General features: G+C 45.7%; 1 protein-coding gene across 8 annotated transcripts in view; it reads right to left on the bottom strand.

Annotated features, from left to right (window-relative positions):
- The window catches only part of CYRIA (CYFIP related Rac1 interactor A), a 339,563-nt gene that overhangs the window by 284,707 nt on the left and 32,571 nt on the right, over positions 1 to 22,285 (bottom strand). The window contains exon 2 of one of the 8 annotated variants that reach the window (XM_078647769.1): positions 836 to 900. The exons of the other annotated variants lie outside the window; for them this stretch is intronic. The gene's annotated coding sequence lies outside the window, so the exon portion shown is untranslated. The remainder of the gene's footprint in view (positions 1 to 835; positions 901 to 22,285) is intronic. 8 annotated transcript variants of the gene reach the window in all.

Raw genomic sequence — 22,285 nt, 5'->3', positions numbered from 1 at the left:
CTGCAAAGCAGAGCAACCGGATCCCAGCTGAGCCGAAACCTCAGTAGGATGCAATACGCCACGTTAAGGGAGTTGAAATTTCAAGTTAGTTTTAGTTTGGTTTCAAGTTCAGTTTTCAGTTTGGTATAACATTTTTGTTGTTCGTAATAATGTGCTTTATTTTTTAATCTGCAGAACCGAACCCCTGACCCACAAGTGACACATCCTGGCATCGTGCTGTTAGCTCATTAATCACGTTAAAACTTCAGAGCTAGTTAGTTACCTCTGCAGAACACATTTAACAATCACGGCTCGGGCGATTTGGTGGCGGTGATAGTGCTATGGAATCATATTTTGGGTGGTGTGAAAAGGCGGCGTCGGCTCTTTGGACCTAGAGAAATGGGTCTGCGCATCATGTCATGCTTTGATATGACGTGAAGTGCTGAAACCATTCAATTAAACATATGGAAGAGGTGTGGCGCCGCGGCCAGGGCGACTGACTCCGGAATATGGGGATCACGGTTCGATCCCCGGCACCGGCGGCAGGTTAGCCCAGCACCATGTGACTCTGGGTAATAGCTTGCTTAATCTTCCCGACGGCCCCCAGCGCCTAGAGACCCTAACGGGTGATTGTGCGCTTTACAAATGTGGATATTATTATTATTATTATTATTATAACATATGCCCCAGAAAGTAAAAGACTTTTACATGCTGCCACTCGGCACACAAAAAGCTAAAAACGGGCGAGTTTTCAAAATACATTGAACAAACTAGCTTTTTACGAGGGCTCAAAGAAAAAACAATGCATACAAGCAGAGGAGGACGTCATGAGCGCCACTCCCAGCTTCTACTGTACCTCATGTGGCAGCAATTTATAGCGCTGTTATTTATCCTGTTTCCAAACACTTCCAGCCTGAGCCGCTATGAACAAAAGAAAAATACACACAATTAAAACTTTAATAAATGATAATATTACGGGGTGGCTTATAAGAAAGGCATGGCGGGACTTCCAAACCACCGAATGGATCATTTTGGATACAGAGCTGGGTTCGTATCTCAGCTTCACTTGAACGTCTTGTGGTTCTGCGCACATTTCCTAATCTTTTGTGATACCAGTTACCTCCTTCGAGGGAGAAGTGCAACAAGGTGACAATTTGTTGTTAATTTTAATACCAAGAGGAGTCAACCAGCTAAGCAATGCTGCTGACCTCCTTGTGATCGGCAGTTGCAATTCTGAATTCAGGTAATGTCAGCTGTTCATTCTTCCGATGTAAGTATAACGTAATAGTAACTCCTGTTGTCTAGAACTCTTAGCAGGCAGGCACAGGGGCCTTGCTGCTAAGAACAACGGCAAATGCGTCAGTCAACTTCAGTCATAGGTTTCTCATGCCCTGAGAGTGTAGGACATTTGCCTCATCAAATGTGTCTAAAAGAAGCCGCTCTGGTGAATGAATTATTTATTTTGTCAGTGCACTCAGGGAATCCAGTGTGACAGTGGAATCAAGTGCAGCCGGGATATGTATGGTGTAGTGAGGGAATCCAGCTGTTGGTGCAGGCAGGGAAAACAGGACGCTCAGGTGTTTCATCTCAAAAGTGAGGCAATCCAGATGTCCAAAGTAATTAATGCAGGTTTGCAGCGCAACAAGGGAGCCCAGCAGTCCGGTGCAGTTAGGAGATCCAGCGCTGTTCAATAACCCAGCCATGCCACAGACTCAGGAATTAAGTTGCTGGCAGTAATTAAGCGAAGGCGCTTTGCAGTGCAGCTCGGGAAGCCAGCCTTGCAGTGTAGCCAGGGAATCCGACTGTGCAGTGCAGCCAAATAATCCTGGTGTGCACTGCCACCAGAATACTCAGACATTGCAAATTGGGGGCGCAGCCATGCCTTGAAACTGAGAGATCCGTCCACGCAGTGCTCTCAATATGACCACTGAAGGCCCTGATTTTAAATTTAAAAAAGAGCTTTGAACTATTCCATTTCCCGCTGATAGGCAATATTTCTGTCCATGTGTTCCCATACCTACTGTGTCACGTAGTTTGGTGCTCATTTTCCCTCCATGTTAAAGAACCGTAGATGTTTCAGCACCCAGGCTAATGTGCTGCATAGCTAAATACCTATACTCAGTGCCCCGCTATCCGATGTTGGTACAAAGTTTATCCTGTTATTTAGCTGTGTCTTGGTCATTTAACTACTGACTGTATATATGTTTATATGCTATACTGAAGTGTGAAACAGTAATGACTGGTTTTGTCCTCTAATGTTCTGGTTTTATCCACTAATGTACTCGTTTTGCTGAAACTCTACTGTAAAGCGCTCTGATACCCTACACTGGGTCATGTTCGCGCTATAGAAAACACTAAATAAATAAATAAATAAATAAATATAAGGCCCCAAAGGCGAGACCGATTGCATTGCAAATGCTTGTTAACCCCCTTACCAATCAATCTACAGTTATTGACCTAGCAGTCATGGCAAAGTGTATTTAGAATCACTGAAAAAGCACCCAATTTCCGTTTTTATCCACATTTAAAAATGAATACAGACAAGAACATACGGAAAACAGGGAGCCTTAATAACAAATCACATCAGGGAAGTGAGCATAACAGCAAACGTGTAAGGTGCAGCTTTTCACTATTCACTCATAAATAGCATTTGAATAAGATATGTAGTGCAACTTGTATAATTAAAGCCTGTACTTCAATCACACTGGGACAGATTTTGAATCGTGCAAGTACAGTAGCCTAGGAAACAATTTTAAGCAAATAGGCGTTACTCCACCGGCTGCAGTTTAAGAACAGGCCGCACGAGTAATGCACGAATGCATCAGTACTTTATGTGTAGTCCAGAGATGATTACTCTGAAGCTAATATCCAATTTCGTCTACCAGTAGTGAAGTAGTACAACAGGAGGCTTTCACTTATTTATGTGCCTTTGTCAGTCAGCCCCTGTGGTGTTAGTAAACTAGTTTAGTAGAGTCAATGACAGTCCCGTGATCTGGCAGAGTGGACAGCCCTTCATCCTTTATTTCGATACAATGAGTAACACCGAGTTAGGTAACCAAGACTGCTCAAGAACATGGAGACAATTATTATATGTACATTTCTTTTAATTATTTATTTAGAAGAGAAAGGGGAAAACTGGGGAGCCCATATAGGAGGTCATAATTCAGCTCCAAAATCATTTATCCTGAAGCTAACTAGGAATTGAAAGAAGAAGTTTTGACTTAAGTTCAATGACTTGGCAATAGTGTAAAATGGCGTTGCAATAAAAAAAAATTGGATATTATCAATTTATAGCTTGAAGTCAAGGATAGGCTTTCTACCACTTCCCGCACCGTAAATAGAAGTTTTAGAAAGGCCTAGGTTGCAAATAAGAAAACAGTAATCAATTAGGATATCGTTTCTATTCCCAACGCCAACAAAAAAGGGGGGAAATGGGGTTGTGATGCAGAGATTCCTGAGTAACATCTGTACTGTTATTACACTATTAGTTGTTCGGTTAGGTTCCTTAACTAGTCATGTTTGAGGTCACCCCAAAACACATCAGTAGCACAGAAAGTGCTGAGAAAGGGCGGAATGACTTTGTTCTGCTCCTCAACACTAACTCATGTTATAATCAAGTAGTCCTATATCCCTGCCTGCTGTGACCACAGCCCTTGCACAAATTCTGGCTCACATTTCTTTTTAAACAATATTTTTTACCCGATTTAATAGCTGCATTGGGGTGCATGAACCTCAATTTCTGACACTGTTTTTATGGTCTTGCGGTTTGCAGTGATGGGGCAGCACTCAAGCAAACCTCGGCCGAAACACACCTTCCAATGGGCAATTTGGGGTGAGGCTACTACCCATCTAGCATCAGTATAGCCCACTACATTGACCTTCTACAACACTACTGTATAGCCAACATGGCCTGTACATTCTCTCTCTGAAATAATACTGTGTGTAATAAGTGGGTTCTCTCTACCTTGCCCCTCTCCAATAACATTGTACGGTCAGTGTGTGTATGCTGCAATGCACACTCAATAATTCTGTCCAGTCAATATGGGCTGCTGCTTTACCACTCTGCAGTAATAATGTAGAGTCAGTGTGTGCCCACTGCCTTGCACCTCTCCCATAATATTGCAGTCAGTGTGCCTGCCTCATTTCCATAGTGCGATAATACTGTGCAGTCAGAGTGTGACTATTGCATTGCCACTCACCAATAACACCATACAGTCAGTATGGTCCACTGCATTGCCTCTCTGCATCTCTGTGTAACCGCTGCATTGCCCCTCTGCAATCATACTATACAGTTTGCCTGCTGCATTGCCTCTCTGTGCAGTGTTATAGAAGATCTTCCAAACCGACTACCCAGTATTTTTACAGAGTGTCCCTGTTGCATTGCCGATTGCAATAATACTGTAAATTCAGATTGTGATGCTGCATTGCCCCTCTTCAATAACGCCGAGCGGCCAGTGTGTAACCGCTGCATTACCCGTTTGCAAGCATAGGGTACAGTCAGCATGTGCTTGGTACATTGCCCCTCTACAAAAACACTGAGGTCACTGTATATCTGTGGCATTGTCCATCTGCAATGCTACTGTACAGGTCAGTGTGTGACCGCTGCATTCCACCTCTTCAATAATATTGCAGTGTCAGTGCATGCCACCTGAAGGGCCATAATGCAATACTACTATACACTCAGTGTGTGCCTGTGAAATACTACTGAGCAGTGAGTATGTGCCCGCAACACTACCCGCTGTAATAAGACATAACAGCATTATGCGTCTGCTGCAGTCCCTATCTGCAAAAATGCTGAACAGAGTGTGACCGTTGTACTGCCACACAACATTAACACTACACAGTTAATGTTACCTTACGTTAATTTAAATATGTATGCCACAGCAATCACATGAAAGTCTCTTGGCACACAAGAAAAGGAGTTCAACAAGGTGGAAGATTACAGAGAGAAACTAAGGGGCAGATTTATAAGCCCCGTATGCCACATTTGCGCCGCCGATGCGTCGTGACGCAGCGGCGGCGCAAAGCCAGCGCCATGCGGTGGGGTATTTACAACGTGACGCATCTAGGGAGATGCGTCACGTTGTAAAGCCCTGCGCCACATGTGGGCGTTCCGGTGCAGGGGGCGGGGGGGCGTTCCGGCGCAGGAACACCTACTAAAAGTGGCCGAGTGAAATCTACAAGATTTCACTCAGTCACTTTTACGACCATGCTGCGTCAAAACCCTGCGCCTGCGTGAAGCAGGCGTAAGGATTGAAGCAGCATGTTAGGCATCGGGGCACCCCGAACCTTGCTGGTGGGGCAAGAGGTGTCTGCCGTTACGCAAAATACTGGCGCATCCCTGCTGATATGCAGGGATGCGCCAGTTATTGTAAATCTGGCCCTAAGTTTTAAGTCTTTTCCTGAAGGCACAGTAAGCACCCGAATCTTTTATGATAGTAGAACGTTTAATCCACAGTTTGGTGGCCAGTACAACAATGGAGCTCCCTTCCAATGTAGGGTTTCTTAAAATGCACAACCGCCAAATGATTAATATTAGAGGACTGTAAAAGTCTGTTGGGAACATATTCCTTATACCTTGTGCTTCCATGACATTAGCCCCTTGAGACATTTTAAACATATGCACATAGCCTTGAAATCAATTATCTTCTGAAACAAAAATCATGTAACTTCTGAAGTGTCAGGGAAGTTGAGGAAAATCTGTCAGAAAATAAAATCAGTCTAGCAGCTTGGTTCTGAATAATTTTGAAGTCAGTGGATTTTGCCTTTAGATGCCCATGGACTGAATTGCAATTATCGAATGTGGATCCAACTATTGGCACAGACGGCCTCTCGTCTACCTTCCTCTAAAAGTAATTAACCATTTGGTCTCACATTACAAAAATATAATGAACTGGCAGTGACCAATGCTGAAATGTGTTTCTCTGATTTTAGATCAGAGTATCTAATTTGACTCAAAGTGACTACTACTACCTCGGCAGAGAGGAACGAACCTAAAGAATTGTGCCAAAAGGACGGAGACTAAAGCATAGGGCTTTACCATACTGTCATTAACTTTGTTTGTTCCATGTTTATTTTTAACCAATTTTGGTCCATTCACATTTTAACGTTCATAGGCAGCTCAACAATGTTTCAATACAAGTCTTATTCACTTGGCTGAAAAATCAATTGTCCTCTGCATTCGTATAGAACTAACACCCAAACTTCCTAATAAGTAGAGCAATAGTCTATACATACGTATTAATGAGCAGAGGTTAAGGAATGTATCCTTAAGGGACTTCATGTTCATGGGGCGTGGCTAAGCACGCAATGGCAGCAGACGTGCCTGGGTAGAGCTCCGTGCTGAGCTCCCCTTACGCAGGCAATTTCTCAGTTAAATTTCCCTGCATATGGTCCCCGTTGACAGCGAGGCTGCAGGTGACAGTTCCCTACACTCTGGTGAAGTTTAGAGCTGGCTACTTCTGTGGAGGCGTGAAGCACCAGCCCCTCCCACAGGCCCTCGGCGCCGGTATCTGCATCCACGCGAGCACGAGGCTGGGCGCTGTGAAGCGGGCCGGATGTGATAGCCAGGCGGACGCCGGACCCGGCAGACACCAGAATCCTGCCCGTACTCCCCCGGCTGTCGGCGGGGATTGGACGGGTAGGGATACGGACCCCCCTGCTGGCTATGCTCAATCGGGGAGCGACTCACCATCTTGGAGGCGGCGGACAGGGGTGGCCATCTTGACGAGCTGGTCCCGACCAAGCCTGGGAGGGATCGGACCCGGGCACAGTGAGACGGCCCCGGCCGGGATCGACGAAACCCCCTAGGGCCGCGCCTGTGTCCCCTCCCACCCGCTGGTGGCGGCGGGGAGCTGCAACGAGGAGTGCCAAACTCCCTGGCCCCCTGATTTCCAGTTACACAACCGGTGCGGCCGCCTTGGTGGGCCTTCCCGGATCGGCGCGCGTTCAGGAACCTGCGACCCTGCCTGAGGCGGCCGCTTGAGGTGTCACTAAATGGACATTGCCCTCATCGGCTTCGGTGGGCAGCGGAACGTCCAGAGCCCCACGAACATGGCGACAAATTTAGTGGCATTGCGGACCTGACCCGAGAAACCTGATCCATCTGCCCCCCCCTCCTAATCGGCGGAGAGCCCTGGCCCGAGGCTGAGCCCGGCTGACGCACGGAGGCATGTGCTTGCAGGTAAAGACACAGACTTTCCTGTGGGGAGAAGCGGACGTGGCCGGGGGGCAGCGTCCGTATGGAGTGATGATTCCTGGAACTCTTATCCAAGACACTTCTCCACCCTCTGGCCCGGACTATACGTGCTGCTACTTGCGGGCTGAGGTCCTCTCTTACTGGCGAGACACACGGCGCGCTGACCGGCGCGGACCTCCCTCTTGCCCTGCACGCACGCAGTGAGGAGGGTGTTACCGTCGGCTGGGTTGGAAGCCTGAGCTAGCCCGCCCTATTACCAGGAACCTTACTCACCTTGGGGAACCGATGGTGGTCGCTGAGACCGTTTACTGACTACACAACCATCCAGTGCCCATCGCTGACACCCGTCGGAGAGACCGGGCCCAGCTAGACGTCCGAACACCTGAGTGGGCTGTCCTGGTGCAAGCTAAGAGTGGTATTCATTATCTGTGCTGGGCCTACCCTTGTGGAGAATCGCTTGTCGCCCGAAGGACTTGACCTAAGGAAGGTGAAGTGATCTAAATATCACATAGTGCCCACCTGATGGCAAACTTCCCCCCTGTCGTGTGACACGGTCGCCGGGGTACCCGGAGGGCGCTGCTGTTCTGTTGCTCCGTTTGGGCAGCACTCCTCTGTGGCTACTGGTGTCGGAACATTCACTACGTCACGGAGGGTCTTCTTTAAGAGCGGTTGCACATAGACCTATACCACATTGCCCATGTCTGAAGGACCTAAGACGAGGGCTGGTACTGGCGGCGCACTAGTGAAGGCAAGGATGGCGAAACCGGCGGACCAGGATAAAACCGCCTCCAAGCTGGACACAATGCTGGCGGCAATGGAGCGCTTGGAGGAATCCCTACAACTCACTTGCACGTCCCTGGAGAAGAAAATTGATAGCGTAGCCATTGACCTCACGCACCTCAGAGCGGACCATAAGAAACTCTCTGAACGCACAGCTGCCCTTGAAGCGACCGTGGCGGATGTCGCACCCAAAGTCACACAAACGGACAAACATGTCCAGGATCTCCTCAACCGGGTAGAGTTCCTCGAAGACCTCGCTGAGGATGCGGAAGGGAGGGCACGGAGAAATAACGTCCGTATCGTAGGACTGCCGGAAAAATGTGAGGGCAGAGACCCGGAAATCCGAATGGAGAAGTGGCTCATGGACCTCCTTCCTGAAGGATCCCTTTCTCCGCACTTTGTAGTGGAGCGAGCTCATAGTGTGCCGGCAAGACCCCCCCTGAGGGCTCCAACCCGAGGCCCATGTTCATCCGAATATTGAATTACCGGGATCGTGATGCTGTGTTGCGAGAGACGAGGAAGCTATCTGAGGTCAGGGTTGAGAACGCAAAGATAATGCTCTTTCCTGATTACACGATACAGGTACAGCGCCAGAGACACTCTTTCTGGCAGTGAAACAGCGTCTCCGCAGCCTGGCACTGAAATATTCTTTGCTTTTCCCGGCGCGGCTATGTGTGGTAGCCCATGACAAAACTCATTTCTTTGACACCCCGGAGGCGGTAGAGGCCTGGCTGGACTCGGGCACGGATGTGGCGCCCGGCACTATGCCCGCCGGGTCAACTATGCGACGCAACCGAGGTCCCCAACGTCGCCGTAAGCAGAAGTTTTCGCCCTCCGGGAGAGCACAGCTGGAAACGGATATAGGCCCCCCGGCTGAACTCCTGCACAGCGAGCAGCATGAGGCCCTGCGGATGGTAGCGGAGATCAGCAGCTCGCAAGAAGAGGGCTCACCCCTGGCGACTAGTCCCCGTGACCTTCCCAGCGATGATGAGTGCATATATGGCCTGCCGGACTCGCAGGTATCAGCAGACCTACCTAACGTCACACCGCAAACAGCGGACTTCATTCATTAAAGTTTTGATTTGCATCTTGTTTAGTTCCAGTTTTCTTGAGTGTGGTTTGGATTAATTATTCCCAGTTTGGGATATTGCACGTTGCATCAGTTATGACTCCTCCCTGGGCTACATGTGGAGACCGCTAGCGCGGATTGCAATACGCAGACACATCGGGATTCCCAGAGGTGGGAGTGCACTATTTGGTTGAGAAGCGGATGGCATGATTTCATGTGCTGGGATATTTCACTAGAATAGCTGCGCCCTGACACTGAGGAGCACACTCAATGTTCCGAACAGCATATGACCTGGTGTATCTATTACTCGAAACAATACCTGTTAATAGTGAAAAGCCAATATCACCTGGCTGGAGAGGTACCTACTGGCTAGTATAAACCTTGCCCAGCGTCTGTACTATATGATCATGATGTGGTATGTTTTATTTAGCTTCTTTACCTCACAGGACATGTGCGGTGCTACTGACTGCGGCACTGGACTGCTGTTGTGTATGGATACCCTAGCGAAAATTACAGGATGCTTATGTATTATTGCATTCTCCTTTTGTTTGGACCCCAGCAATATGTATAACAAGTGGTGCATGTACTAGACTGAATGCTGTTGTATTTTATCCTGCTCGTCACATCCATGTAACCTTATATCAAAAATGCAATAATGATAATAAAAATATTCAAACAAAAAAGGGACTTCATGTTCATACCAACTACTGCTGAACAGAATATTTCATCACTTTTGTAGATTTATTAAAAGTAAAGATTTATGTCACTAAGGGCAAGTCCTTTAACTTTACATTCTAGCAGTTTTGCTAATAAAATGTGATATATGGTGTAGGGCATTGGCAAAACTATGGTCTGCTATAGTTTTAAGATATTAAAGCACTGCCAGGAGTGAGGTCTCCATATTGCGATTTGACATCAATCCTACCTGAGCATCATCTATTAAACACATTTTCTCTAGAAAATTAGTAAAGTTGGTTTGCCACAATAAACTCTTTTTGTCTATTACTGTAAGAAAGTTAACGGTATAATTGGATGCCTGGTTGGATGCATTCTTGCATCAGCTGCAGTGAAGGGTTTTGACATTGTTCAAGGGAGATGGGTAAATTGGTTTCTTAACACTTTATGGATTTGTGGTCTGCCTAGATACAGGCAGAATCAGTCATGGAACCGGAATCTTTAGGTCTTACCTGGCCAAAGCAGCGCGTGCGCTGCTCTCGCCAGAGAGGACCTTTTGCAATCGATTCCCCCAAAGCCTTACATGCACGCATAGGGATGGACAAAGATGGCTGCTCTCGCCATTTGTCCAAACCTAACAGCATGCGCGTGCACGTAAGGACAGGGGACAGTCTACCTCCATCTTGTTAAACACGGCGTGCATTCTGAAAGCACTCCGCCATGCACGCATGCACTGCGCGCCAGCCTGGCCGACCTCCCTTGTTTAAAGGTTGCTTTCCGTAGTTACTGCTTCCGCACTTCCAGCACCCTTCCAGATCAAGTGTGTTTGCCTTACTCAGACGGCAAATGAGCAAGGACGAAGTAGCCTCGTTTTATGGGCGAGTCCCTTGTTTTGTAATTGTACTTATATAGCGCTTATTATCCCCGACAAGGCGTTTAAGCGTTTTTGTTGGCGAGTGAAGAGATCACACATAATTAACTGAAAGGAGACATTTGCTCAAGAGTAACTACTGTACTTGCAGCGCTTTGCCCTTCATGAAATCAGGATTCACGGGCATGCAGCTGTAATGAACATTGCTTTTACACCGGCTGTTAACTTGTGCCGGTGGTTGCACGTAGTCTGCACCAGCGCTCATTTTCGGGGACCAGGATGTTTTTCATAATCTGAGTTAGGCAGATGTAGGGAGAGTCACTAATAAATTCTGGGAGTGAAGAGATGTGGCTTTAGACATGAAAACCAGGTAACCTGGGGTCTAACGCTTGACCAAAATTGTGTGATCCTGGGCAGATCACACCACATTCCTAGGTGTCAGTTTCCTTATCTGCAGAGTGCTTGTAAAGCCCAACATTCAAAGAAGAGGGGGATCATTTAGTACTGCTGAGCGGCAAAAGTCCCCTCACACGTTCTGCCCCCTCCATACACTTAGAAGGGCTCCCCAACCCCACAGGCTTCATGACATCCATGGGATACCCTCCATACTAGGAATGCTTACATCATGGACCCTCTGGGAGACAGAGGGCAGTGTAGTGTAGCACTTAACCCACACTCGCACAACTTGTGCACTTTCTATAAACTTTCCTCTAATGTGAGCTCGCACCCCCACCACCTTCGAGGCAGTACTGTCCTTGACCCTACAACACATGTAAAAGGGAGGTTTGGGGACAGTGAGATTACAGAGCGCCAGGGGCATGGGACTGGCACTGACTTGAACACAGGGGGAGTTAAACGCAGCACTTTCATTGCCCAAGGTCACATGCTTGGAGAGCTTTTCAATGACGACCAGGGCTTGAAAGAAGTCTGTTGGTACATCTGAAAGGACAGGGGTCCCGACAATGGAGCACTGACGAAAGACACATCCACTCAGCCACAAAGCCACGAGTGGCTGGAGAGTAAAGGCCCCATCAGGCAAAAGGCGAGAAGAAAATGAAAATTAACAGTGAGGAAAGGCTGGTTCTGTCAGCGCCACCTTCTTGAGGCAGCGCAGAATACTGTGGAGAACCAGGGCATGCTGGGAGGGAGAGACTAAATGCCATGGGGGATTCTCTTCATGCAGGACCATACCTGCCTAGCAGCGACAATGATTTCTTAATGATACTCATCATGCATTTAAGACACCGCATAGCGAGCCCTTTACAAGCGCTGCAAAAACAAGTGTTATTCCTCCACTCACTTTATTGGACTTGGGATTTGAACCCACAACCACAGCCTCCTCTCGGTAGCTGGTGTATTGTACTGTTGTATTTGACTCGCTCATTGTCAACGGCGATGGCTTTGTACATGTTTATTACCAAAGCGGTTGCTACCCTGACTTGGTCGCCAAATAACTCTCACCGAGACACAACTTTTCCAGTCCTGGGAATCCCAGTGACAAATCCTAATTTTCAGGTGTCTTAGTCCAATTATTTACATTTAATCCAATCAGGACTACAACTCCCAGAATGCACTGTTTTGTTCAAAGTTAGCATGCCTGTTAACCCTAGGGTGATGTTTATCTAGGGCCTCTGCCATGGTCTTCCACCACTCCCCGAGGTCTCCACAGACCTGAGAGAAGGCAGGATACGACTCCTGCGGCGGAACACAGCTCATCGCCAAGATGAGACCTCGAGAAAGGCACACAGGCAGGTGCACACGACATGCACTTGCACCCGCGAGGCGGTAACAAGGTGCGCTTCTTCCCACTCTTTGCTACAAGTGGAAGACAAGGACAGGGCTGCCGCTCGACTTGTCTAGGCTATCACTGGAACCGCCCTGGCCTCGAGAACACCACGAAGCCACATTAAATATGCTGTTTTTATTAACCATTCACTACTCTCTTTAAAATATAGTTTTCAATGCAGCACTTATCTCCACTGCTAATTCAGCCAGAAAGCTCTCCAGATTTTATCCGGTAATCCACTTACACCTGACAACATCTGGTCAACAAAGTTTCCACCTCCATGTATACAGATTTAGAATTTTGCCAGGGTGGTGTCGAAAATCCACCCTCTCAAGGGTCGTCCACCACGGCAGCGGAGGCTTTTCCACTTACCCATCAGGGGAAGAGCCACCTTGACGGAGAACCACGTCAGCGGAATATGCACCAATATCTGATAGTTGTCGTTGTGATCTATGAAACACTGTGAAAGTTAGTCACAAAACTCCTCAGAGGCCAGCGAGGCTAAGATCACAGGAGGGCAAAACAATTTCATTTATGATCTTAAATGTTCGCTTTTATATAATCGAGGCTGCCTTAAGTTAAATAGTACAGGAATTTTCATTTCTGAATCGCTCTTCTATAGCTTAGCAGTTTCTTTTTTTATACTGATCAGGTTTCGGGAGAGGGTGTTTGATTGCCGGTTCAAGATTGGCAAGCTCAGCAGAAAACTAAGGACTATTTAATTATTTTTTACCTGATGATGAGGAGAGCTATAATATAAGAAGATACCTATTTCATCTAATCTCTGCAACATGGGACAGTTACACTTTCGGCATGAGGATAAGAACTCGCATAGTATTTCTTCATAGATGTGGCAATGCAAGACCGCATATTGTGTTTTTGTGTTGGATTTATTATAAACAACAGTAAAGAATGATCAGTCCATATTTGGGGACCAAAGCGGAGGGAGAGATCTTGTCTGGAAAAGCCCAAACCCCATCTAAGATGGGATCTGCTTTGTGTGTAGCAAATCCTTCATGTTGCTCAAGACCAAGATAATTATAATGAGGCGCTTGGGGATTTACTCAGATTATCAAGATTAAGGTTTAAATCTCCTAGAATGACACAGAGCATGACTCGCACAAAATGCTGTGATCTTTTCCATAAGCTCTGACAAGAGAAGGGAGGGAGATGGGGGCCGATAGAATAACAGGACGCCTTTTGCCCAGGTAGGGGAGACACTAGCTAAAGCAATCAATATATCTGCCTCGTGTTTGCAAGCAACGCTGTACAGTTAGTGTATGCCCGCTGCAAGAACCCTCTGCAATATTACTGCACAGTCAATTTGTTCAATTTGTAGCTGCTCCATTGCCCTTCCGCAATAAAACTGTACTATATGCACTCGACCACCTAATCTTCCCACTGCAGTAATTTTGCAAAATCGGCATGTGCCCACTACACCCATCTTCTGCAGTAACACGATACTTAATATGTGACTAATTAATCGCTCATCAGCAATAACAGTGTGGGATAAATGCACTTCCCTAGTACATTAGCACTGTAATCATCGTGACCCTTCCTTAGCTCTATAACATGTTCTCACTGCCCCTCTGCAATAAACTGGTCATCAACCTTTACAAACGTACTTGTGAGTAGGCCACCCCAACCTGGCATAAAGCTTTAGTCACTGGCTGGCATCATCTGTTAATTTGTTGTCAGATTTGCAGGTCAGTATCATGCAAATTTATATTCAGGTCTGCGCCACTGAACAGGAACGTACAAGTTAGTCGCCCTGGTGACTCATTCTCCCTTCCTAGACACTTCCTGCCCTCTACACAGGTGGGACAACCTCCATGGCAGTAGTGAGAGGACGCAGAATTTTCACAGCAAGGAAATAATAGGCTTGGGAAGCCAGAGCGCAGACAAGGTGTCTCCCAAGTGGTTTCAATAGAGGTGGATCCATGCAAAACATTCAAGATAATCATTGCTGATGCAAATAAATTATATTTGAATTACTTGTATGAAAAAATATCTTGCGGAGATACTGTGAAAATATGGCGTGGGTCCAGCCCTCCTTGACGTATAGTGAACAAGCATAGTGGAGAAACAGCCTTCACAGTCTCTACACATTCACTCTGAAGTCCTTCAGTTCAATTCCATGTCCCAGTCTACACCATTTTGTAATATGAATAATAGACGATTCTCATAGACCACACCGCAAAGTGACAAAACATTTACCAAATCAGTTTCTGAAATGATATTTGATCTGTCAGATCACTGACCTTGTCAGGTTGGTTCAAATATGCTTAATTGAGTACAGCTTTGGCTCTAGTAAGGAATGAAGTTCATCCAAGAGGATCAAGGATGAAATTGAATAGGTTTTTGCATCTTGAACGGATGAGGAACGCTACCGTTTTCTGTTTCCAACTACTCCTATAAAGTATGTTCTAATGATTTTGTGTAACTCCTCAATACTGTTACTTATTGCATCAGAAATGCCTGTGACTGAGGTGAGGCACTTAGAAGTCTTTTTGGCATTTTGCGTGCCAATATATAGATTATACAAACATGCATAAGAACGATTACTTGATACTTAACAGAGACCTTTTATCAACCAAAACAACAGAGATAATTTTATCAACCTTGGCACAAGAAAAAACTAAGCTAGCCCTGCAAAAAATGTAATCATATGCCATGGAGTTTCAGGGAAGGGGCACAGAGCATGGCGGGTCCACAATTAAGAGGAAAGAGAAACCAAGGTTACTACAATGAGGATTCTCAAAATATTTTCAAGGTGATTGAATAACTGGTAAGACAGTCTTTAAAGTCATATGCAAATTCTCTTGCTCCTAGGTAAGCGTGCATCACACTAAAACCCGCAGTCCAACAGCATTCAAACAAACTGAACACCAGAGCATGCTTCAACACTGTTTATCCGGTTAAACTCCTCTCTTCACAACGGGTCTGCACCGCTCACTCGCGTATTCAGCAAGTTCAGGTGATGTGTTCAGCAAAGCAAGGACCATTTCTGAATTGCGTGGTTCAAACCACCGGAGATACAATGCCCCTAACGTAATGGCTTCGCTCATACAAAATAAGTAGTTTAGGTCAGTGCTTCCCAAACCTTTTACAACCACGACCCAATTTTTAGAATGACCAACCTCCGAAACCCACCTAGATATGGACATGAAGTGGGTGATTTTTTAATGCAACTAAAGCATTGTGTGGTAGTTTCTGTTGAAATGGTACTCAATTTACACAGACACTATATTACAGACAAATGATTATGTGTGAAAATAGGGTTTCAGTGAATATTTACCCTTTATCCATTATCCAGTAAAGTGTCTTGATTGGTTTTGATCTTATTAAAATCTCTGTTTCCATCATACATCAGAATTCAACACATGTGCATCAATTTTGCTTTTCTAAGTGCTGCATGTGTATAGTTAATTTACATGTATATACATTTTGTCGTGTTACAAAAAATGACAACCTACAACTTTCCTTTCACACTCCCTGTACCACAGCAAGATTTTGCACATAGTTCACTTTACTTTTCTGTCTCCAACTTAAAAGTTAGAGTTTGTAAACACCACCCCATGTTAAAAAAAATAAGCAGCTATTTCTCAAAAGACTTTTGACTTCTATCTTTGAAGCACAGCAAACGTAGGAAATTACAGAATTTAAAAGCATCTTTTTTTCCTTCTTGAACTTTAGTGACCCATCAAAAATCAAGTTGAAACCCCCAGTGGGTCATGAGCCACAGTTTGTAAAAATCTGGTTTAGAGTAAAAGGTTGAATTTGTAGACAAAAAATGCAATGCCAAACGTTGAGCAAAAACCTCAGTACAATTTGAAGGCATGTATGAGAAAATTATTATGCGGTTTGAGTATTTACTCACCCCTTTCATTTTTAGGTCTAGCTTTAACCAGGTCCCTTGGATTTTACTAAAATTGTATATATTTGTTTACAGGGGCTTTCAGTCATCCATCTTCATCCATTGGACTGTTGTTGTGTCATTCACATTTTTCTTCTGTCCACTACAGCATTCATCATGGGGCAGTGGATCAGCCAACTGTAGCCACTGGCTAGAATTGTTCGCTTTCACAGGGAACACATCACAAACAAAGTAGTTACACTTCAGGGCTAGGTACTACTACTACTAATACTACTGTATTGTGCGCCTTTGAGACCAAAATCGATTATACTATTTTTGCTTTTAGACAGTTTATTTTTATTTTCACATAGATGAGGAGACAGTCATTTTCCCAGCAATTAAGCTTGGCAAAAACCAAACAAAAAAAATACTGACAAAGACTGTACCCTGATGCCAGATCTACTGGCTTTGCCAATGCATGTTTTATATTTAGAAGTCCAAAAACACATTAGAGTCTGATGTATCCTGTTAAAGCCAGAAGCTTATGCCTCTCACTGCAATCCCTCCCTACAAGAGCAAGCCTAGCCGGACTATATAAGGTACTGTGAACAAGTTAGTAGGTAATCCATTTTAGGACAATCTGTCCACTTGCTTAGATTCAGTTATGGAAACCATAAAGCATACAAAAATAACGTAGCAGAACCCTTTTCTCCTGTAGCTCTACTTAGGAAAATGTAATCAAAACTAAAATTGAAATTTACGCATCATTTGGTCTCACAATGTCAATTCTGCAATCATATTTAGGTTAATATTGGAGTATATGAGAATTTAAAGAAATTTAAAGAAATTGTCTAATGCATACCCAACAGGTATTGCTGACTGTAAACCCAGGTTACTGATTCAGTGTTAACATTGTGCTGTATTACTGTAATCTGCGAAATGCCAATAAAGAAAAAAGTGTTAACTGAGAGGTAGTGCTAAAGAAGGTGAAGATAGTGCTAGAACTGTTATTTACAATTGGCTTGCCCGTGGTCATCACAGCGCATCAATTCAGACGCAGACTACAGTTTTGCAAGAAGAATTCTCTATTATGTTGGGGTCTCAGTCATCACCAAATTATTTGATGGTGTGCAGTATCAAAAGGATGAACACAAAAAAAGGCATTTATCTGTCCAAATATTCAACAAGTGATGCTGGAAACTATGATCCTCACTGCAAAGAATGCATTATACATCATTTTAATGATCAATTAACTTAACAAGGACGTTTGAAGAACTTCGATTGAACAAATTGAGATTTTTTTTTTTAAACAAAAACCAAAATATTTCCATGAGGAAAAAAGCTTTAAAAAGTGCTTAGTGCTCAAAAATCCTGTTAGCAGGAGCCAGAGAGAATAACCAAGCGAAGTAACGGCCACCTACAGAGCATGATGGGGCACTGGAAGTCCAACTGCCCTTAAAGTCGCAGTGTCTTTTTCACTTTTACATAGGGCTACACTGCCTTGACCTTCCCTCTCACTCACTTTAATAGAAAATAAAAAGGGTTTGTGAGGGATGTTTTTAAAATGTCACTTTGCTTCCTTTGAGTGACTACGGTTTTACATATTATTCCCAGCTCTATAATGGAATAGGCAAAATAACTTTTTTCGGTTGCCATATTATTCAATTGTGTCACATATGCTTCCGGGCCTTCCTGAAGTAAGTAATTTGACTTTTGGAAAAAGGGTTCTGGGATCTCCACTGTGGGCAGGACTCTCAGTGTTTATGATTATCAACGGAGATCCCCAAAAGGAGAACTAAGTCCCCTGTACAAAGATTGCTCTGTATAGGATTTTAATTAACAATTCAGACATAAGAAGAGTTTGGTGCCCCGCCCAGGTCAATTGCTACAGCCAGTAAATGTGCCAGCATGTTGAAAGACAAATATCCAACAACAAAAGTAAAGGAAAAATGTCTGGAGCACTAATAGGCATCTAACTCCTATGGGGAATAGGGGCACTAGCAAACTGCCAAAAACTTAAAATGTGCTTCTAGAACAGAGGTCAACTTAGACCAGGTGTCTCCAACTAGTCGATCACAAGCTACCAGCAGCTCACAGACACCTTCGGAGTAGCTCACAGCGTTGAGTTCATTCTTCAATCAGCGCACAGTCATATTTCCTTTTAGTTTACATTTGTATCTTAAGGCTGCAGCAAGCAGGGCCTGATCATGAGCAGTGCTGGTGCCAGATTTATGGCCCAGGGCAAAGAGGTAAAGAATTGAAGTACTGAGGTATTTCACTTTTAAAGAAAAGTCTTTGTCAGCTCAATATTTGAGCAGGAGGACAAAATTATGTTTCTGAAAGCGTTTAAATAGGAGATAATTAAAAAGAAGTTAATTTAATGATTATGTTAACTCTTCATTTTAATTTTATCCCACTTTAAAGCGTTGAATTACAAAACTGCAGGCGTCTTGCTCCCAGTGGCCAGAAAACACCCCATATTTCGAACAGAAAAATAGTCTTTTTTTTCAAATGTTAAAGTGGCTAAAAATATTTCTATGAAACAATGAGTCAGTGCTTTTCTCCTCAAATTAAGCCAGTTGCAGCTTAATATTTTATGAAGCTTGTTTCTACACTTTAAATTCCTCCTATTTAAACAAAGGGCTGTATTTTCCCATAGTAAATATGGCACAATGTGCACAGGACATTTACAGACAGAAGGCATCTTGCTCCCAGTGGCTGATACACAATGTCATACTTATAACTGAAAAACACAGTCGTTTTCTGAAGCAGTAGAATTTTAAAGTGCAGAAAATGTTCCATATTATGAAAAGTTTTTGCAGAACATTTTTCTGCACTTTCAATTTCTCCCATAAAAAATGGTTTTAGGTTTGTTTTATACATGTCAAAGGGCCACATGTGAGGAAAAGTATGTCCTGTGCCTCAAGTACATATGAACGACTCATTCACCCATACGAATCTATCCCCTTCATACACACACGTTCATACATCCCCAAAGACCACACTTTCACTGACACACATGGCAGCCCTGTGAGAGTGGCCTAGTCAAAGTAATTTGTTCAAACTATAGTCTTTGTGGACATCAGGCGTAATCAATTATGCTGGCCTTGGGGGTGTCGGGTGACATTGCGCAAATAGGTAGGCCTTCAGTATCCCACAATGACTGTCACTGATCAGAAGTAGTTCCCACTACAGAAGAGGTTGGAGGCCCCTGACTTAGACAACCAGAAACCTCCTGGAGTCAATTGAGGCTACACACTGTTACTTCGCAGGGAAGAGGATGCAAACCAGCCTACTGTAAATGACGGCAGACAGGCCAAATAAGGGAATGCTTAACAATTTGTGGGGAAGCTGTTCAAAATGAAAAACCCCGTCCTCTCACTCTTTCTAGAAATAGGCATAATATAATGGGGCAGAAAGCTGCTATGAGAGCATAGTCACCGCTCTATAGTCAAACAATTATGCTTTCAAATCTATAAAACTTTGCTTTAAATAAAACGAAATGAACATAATTATCGTAAACCTCGTGGATGTCAGGAAAAAACACCCCTTAAGCCAAAAGTACACCACTGCCTTCGGAGGTAGAGAAGCTTAACACGAAATCGGGAAACAGGCAAGTAAGTACCAACGAGAAGTATGAAACAAACCGGTTAACGCAAAAAAATGCACTTTGAGAAGACTCCGACAGTAGCAGTCTACAGGGTACTCCTAGTGATAAACCTTCATATTAAAGGCTCAAACAAAGAAAATACGTGGCCCACAACAGAAGTGAGCCTTAAGCTCTCTGAGCATAATTCGCTTCGTCCAGAAAATAGATGTGGTAAATAACAAGTATACAGTTACCACTTATGTGAAGATAATGATCTGTTTTACAGCGCACTCATAAGTGTCAGGTCAGCAAAACTGAGGATTACCACATGCCTGGCCTACACAAAAGTAAACTTTCACATAGGTAAGAGTTCAGTCAAGGACACAAAAGTAAATGCAGCCCAGGTGTGCTATCCAAAGAGAACCTGTTGTGCTAGACCAACTCAATAATGCTTAGTGATCATGAAAATAAGATCTCGTTCAATGGTTCGATTTCTACCGAAAACAGCAATTTTACAAAACCACTCAAGTGCACCACGTCAACCACACATACAATCACCCAAAAACACCAACTTATTTAGATCGCAGACGAGCCACACATACATTCACCCAAAAACACCAACTTATTTAGATCACAGACGAGAAATTAAGTGAGGCAGTAGGAGATGGAACAGAACGATGGGAGGGTCAGTGTTCAGGCACATAGCACAGCCTACAGAGTAGAAAGGTCCCACAATAAAATAAGTTACAATAACTGGAAATCCTTATTTTTGGGTTGTATTTTCTGCCCCCATGGGATCATTACTAAGAGCCTCTGGTTTATCAGGCTTCCCCTAGTTCATCTGCTTCTACCAGGAGAGACGCCTGACCTTCCTGATAGGTCGCTCCCCCTCCACGCAGCTCCGACTGTGTGCCCCTGCTGCCGCTGCCAACTCGCTGGTAAGTGCCCTCTGGCTTCTGGGCCACTGCTCCCCCTCTCTGTGACCCATTTTTGTGCTCGGTGCCTCTTGTTTTTCCCCCCTCTTTCTCACCCCTTTTGCCTGTGTGCCCAGTTTTGTGCTCTGTGCCACTTTCTTTCTCCCCCCTTTTCTGCCACTCTGCCTGTGTACCCCATTTTTGTGCTCTGTGCCACTCTTTCCCCCCCCTGTTGTGCCGCTTTTGCCTTCTGTACAACTCTTTTGTCCCCTCTTGTGCCCCATTTTGCTTCTGTTCCACTGCTTCCCTGCCGCTGTGACCCCTGCGGCCCGCCCCCTGCCCACTCGCTGCTCCCGCCTCCCAGCTGCTCCTCCGTCCCACCTCCCCATATATGCCGGACGCTGCACGGACGTGCAGCGGATGTGCGCAGCTGGCGCGCCTAACGCAAGCCCGACTGCGCCCGTCCGCGCCCAGCGCCAGAACCCCTGGACCCCGCGAACGCCACGACACCAGACTCCGCTACGACGCCAGCACTCAACGCCGCACTCAACACCGGCCGAAATCACACCTGCTTCCAGGCCACCCCTAAACGGACCCTTCTCCTGCCGCACCTGCAGCTTCACCTGCAACAGAGCCACCAAACCTTCAAGGACTGGACCCAACCACCTACGCTGCATACTCCTCAACACCCGCTCCGCACGCAACCACGCTGTCGAGCTCTGGGATCTGCTCGACACCTCCGCCCCAGATGTAGCCTTCCTGATCAAGACCTGGTGGAACGACTTCTCGGCGCCCGACATCGCCATAGCCATCCCGGACGGCTACAAGATCACACGCAGGGATCGCGCCAACGGAATCAGAGGAGGAATAGCCATCGTCCACAAGTCCTCCCTCAAGGTCACCACCCACGCAGACGACACCCTCAACACCGCTGAACACCTGCACTTTCGGATCCACACCGACCCCAACACCACCCTCAGAGGAACACTCGTCTACACCCCCGGGCCCAGTTCAGCGACTCCATCGCCGACCTCGCCAGCACCCACGCACTCGCCTCCACGGACTACATCCTCCTCGGGGGCCTGAACTTCCATCTCGAGAACAACGTCAACGCCAACTCCGCCACCCTGATCGACAACCTCGGCCTCAGAAAACTCGTAACCGCACCCACCCACGCCGCAGGCCACACGCTGGACCCAGTCTTCTCCACAGGCACTCACGTCGCCTTCAACCACACCACCGAACTCCACTTGACTGACTACCGCTGCATCCATTTCACCTTCAAGAAACCACCGCACTCAACAGCTGCCTCGCCGCTGCTGGAGCAAAGTCACCGAAGACCAGCTGATCATCACCCTCGCCCATAACCCACCCACCGACCCCACCAACCTAGACGCCGCAGACCGCACCCTCAAACAGTGGATCGACAACTGCGCCAACACCCTCGCCCCGTTCAAGAAACCATCCAATAAACACGCCAGCAAGAGAGCCACCTGGTTCACCAACGAGCTCCCGACCTCCAAACGTGCATTCCGGAAACTGGAGAAGAAATGGCTCCACGAACGCAC

The sequence above is a fragment of the Lissotriton helveticus genome, chromosome 6 (genome assembly GCF_964261635.1).
Source record: "Lissotriton helveticus chromosome 6, aLisHel1.1, whole genome shotgun sequence".
Taxonomy (NCBI): Eukaryota; Metazoa; Chordata; class Amphibia; order Caudata; family Salamandridae; genus Lissotriton; species Lissotriton helveticus.
This window is presented reverse-complemented; position numbering and strand designations above follow the sequence as displayed.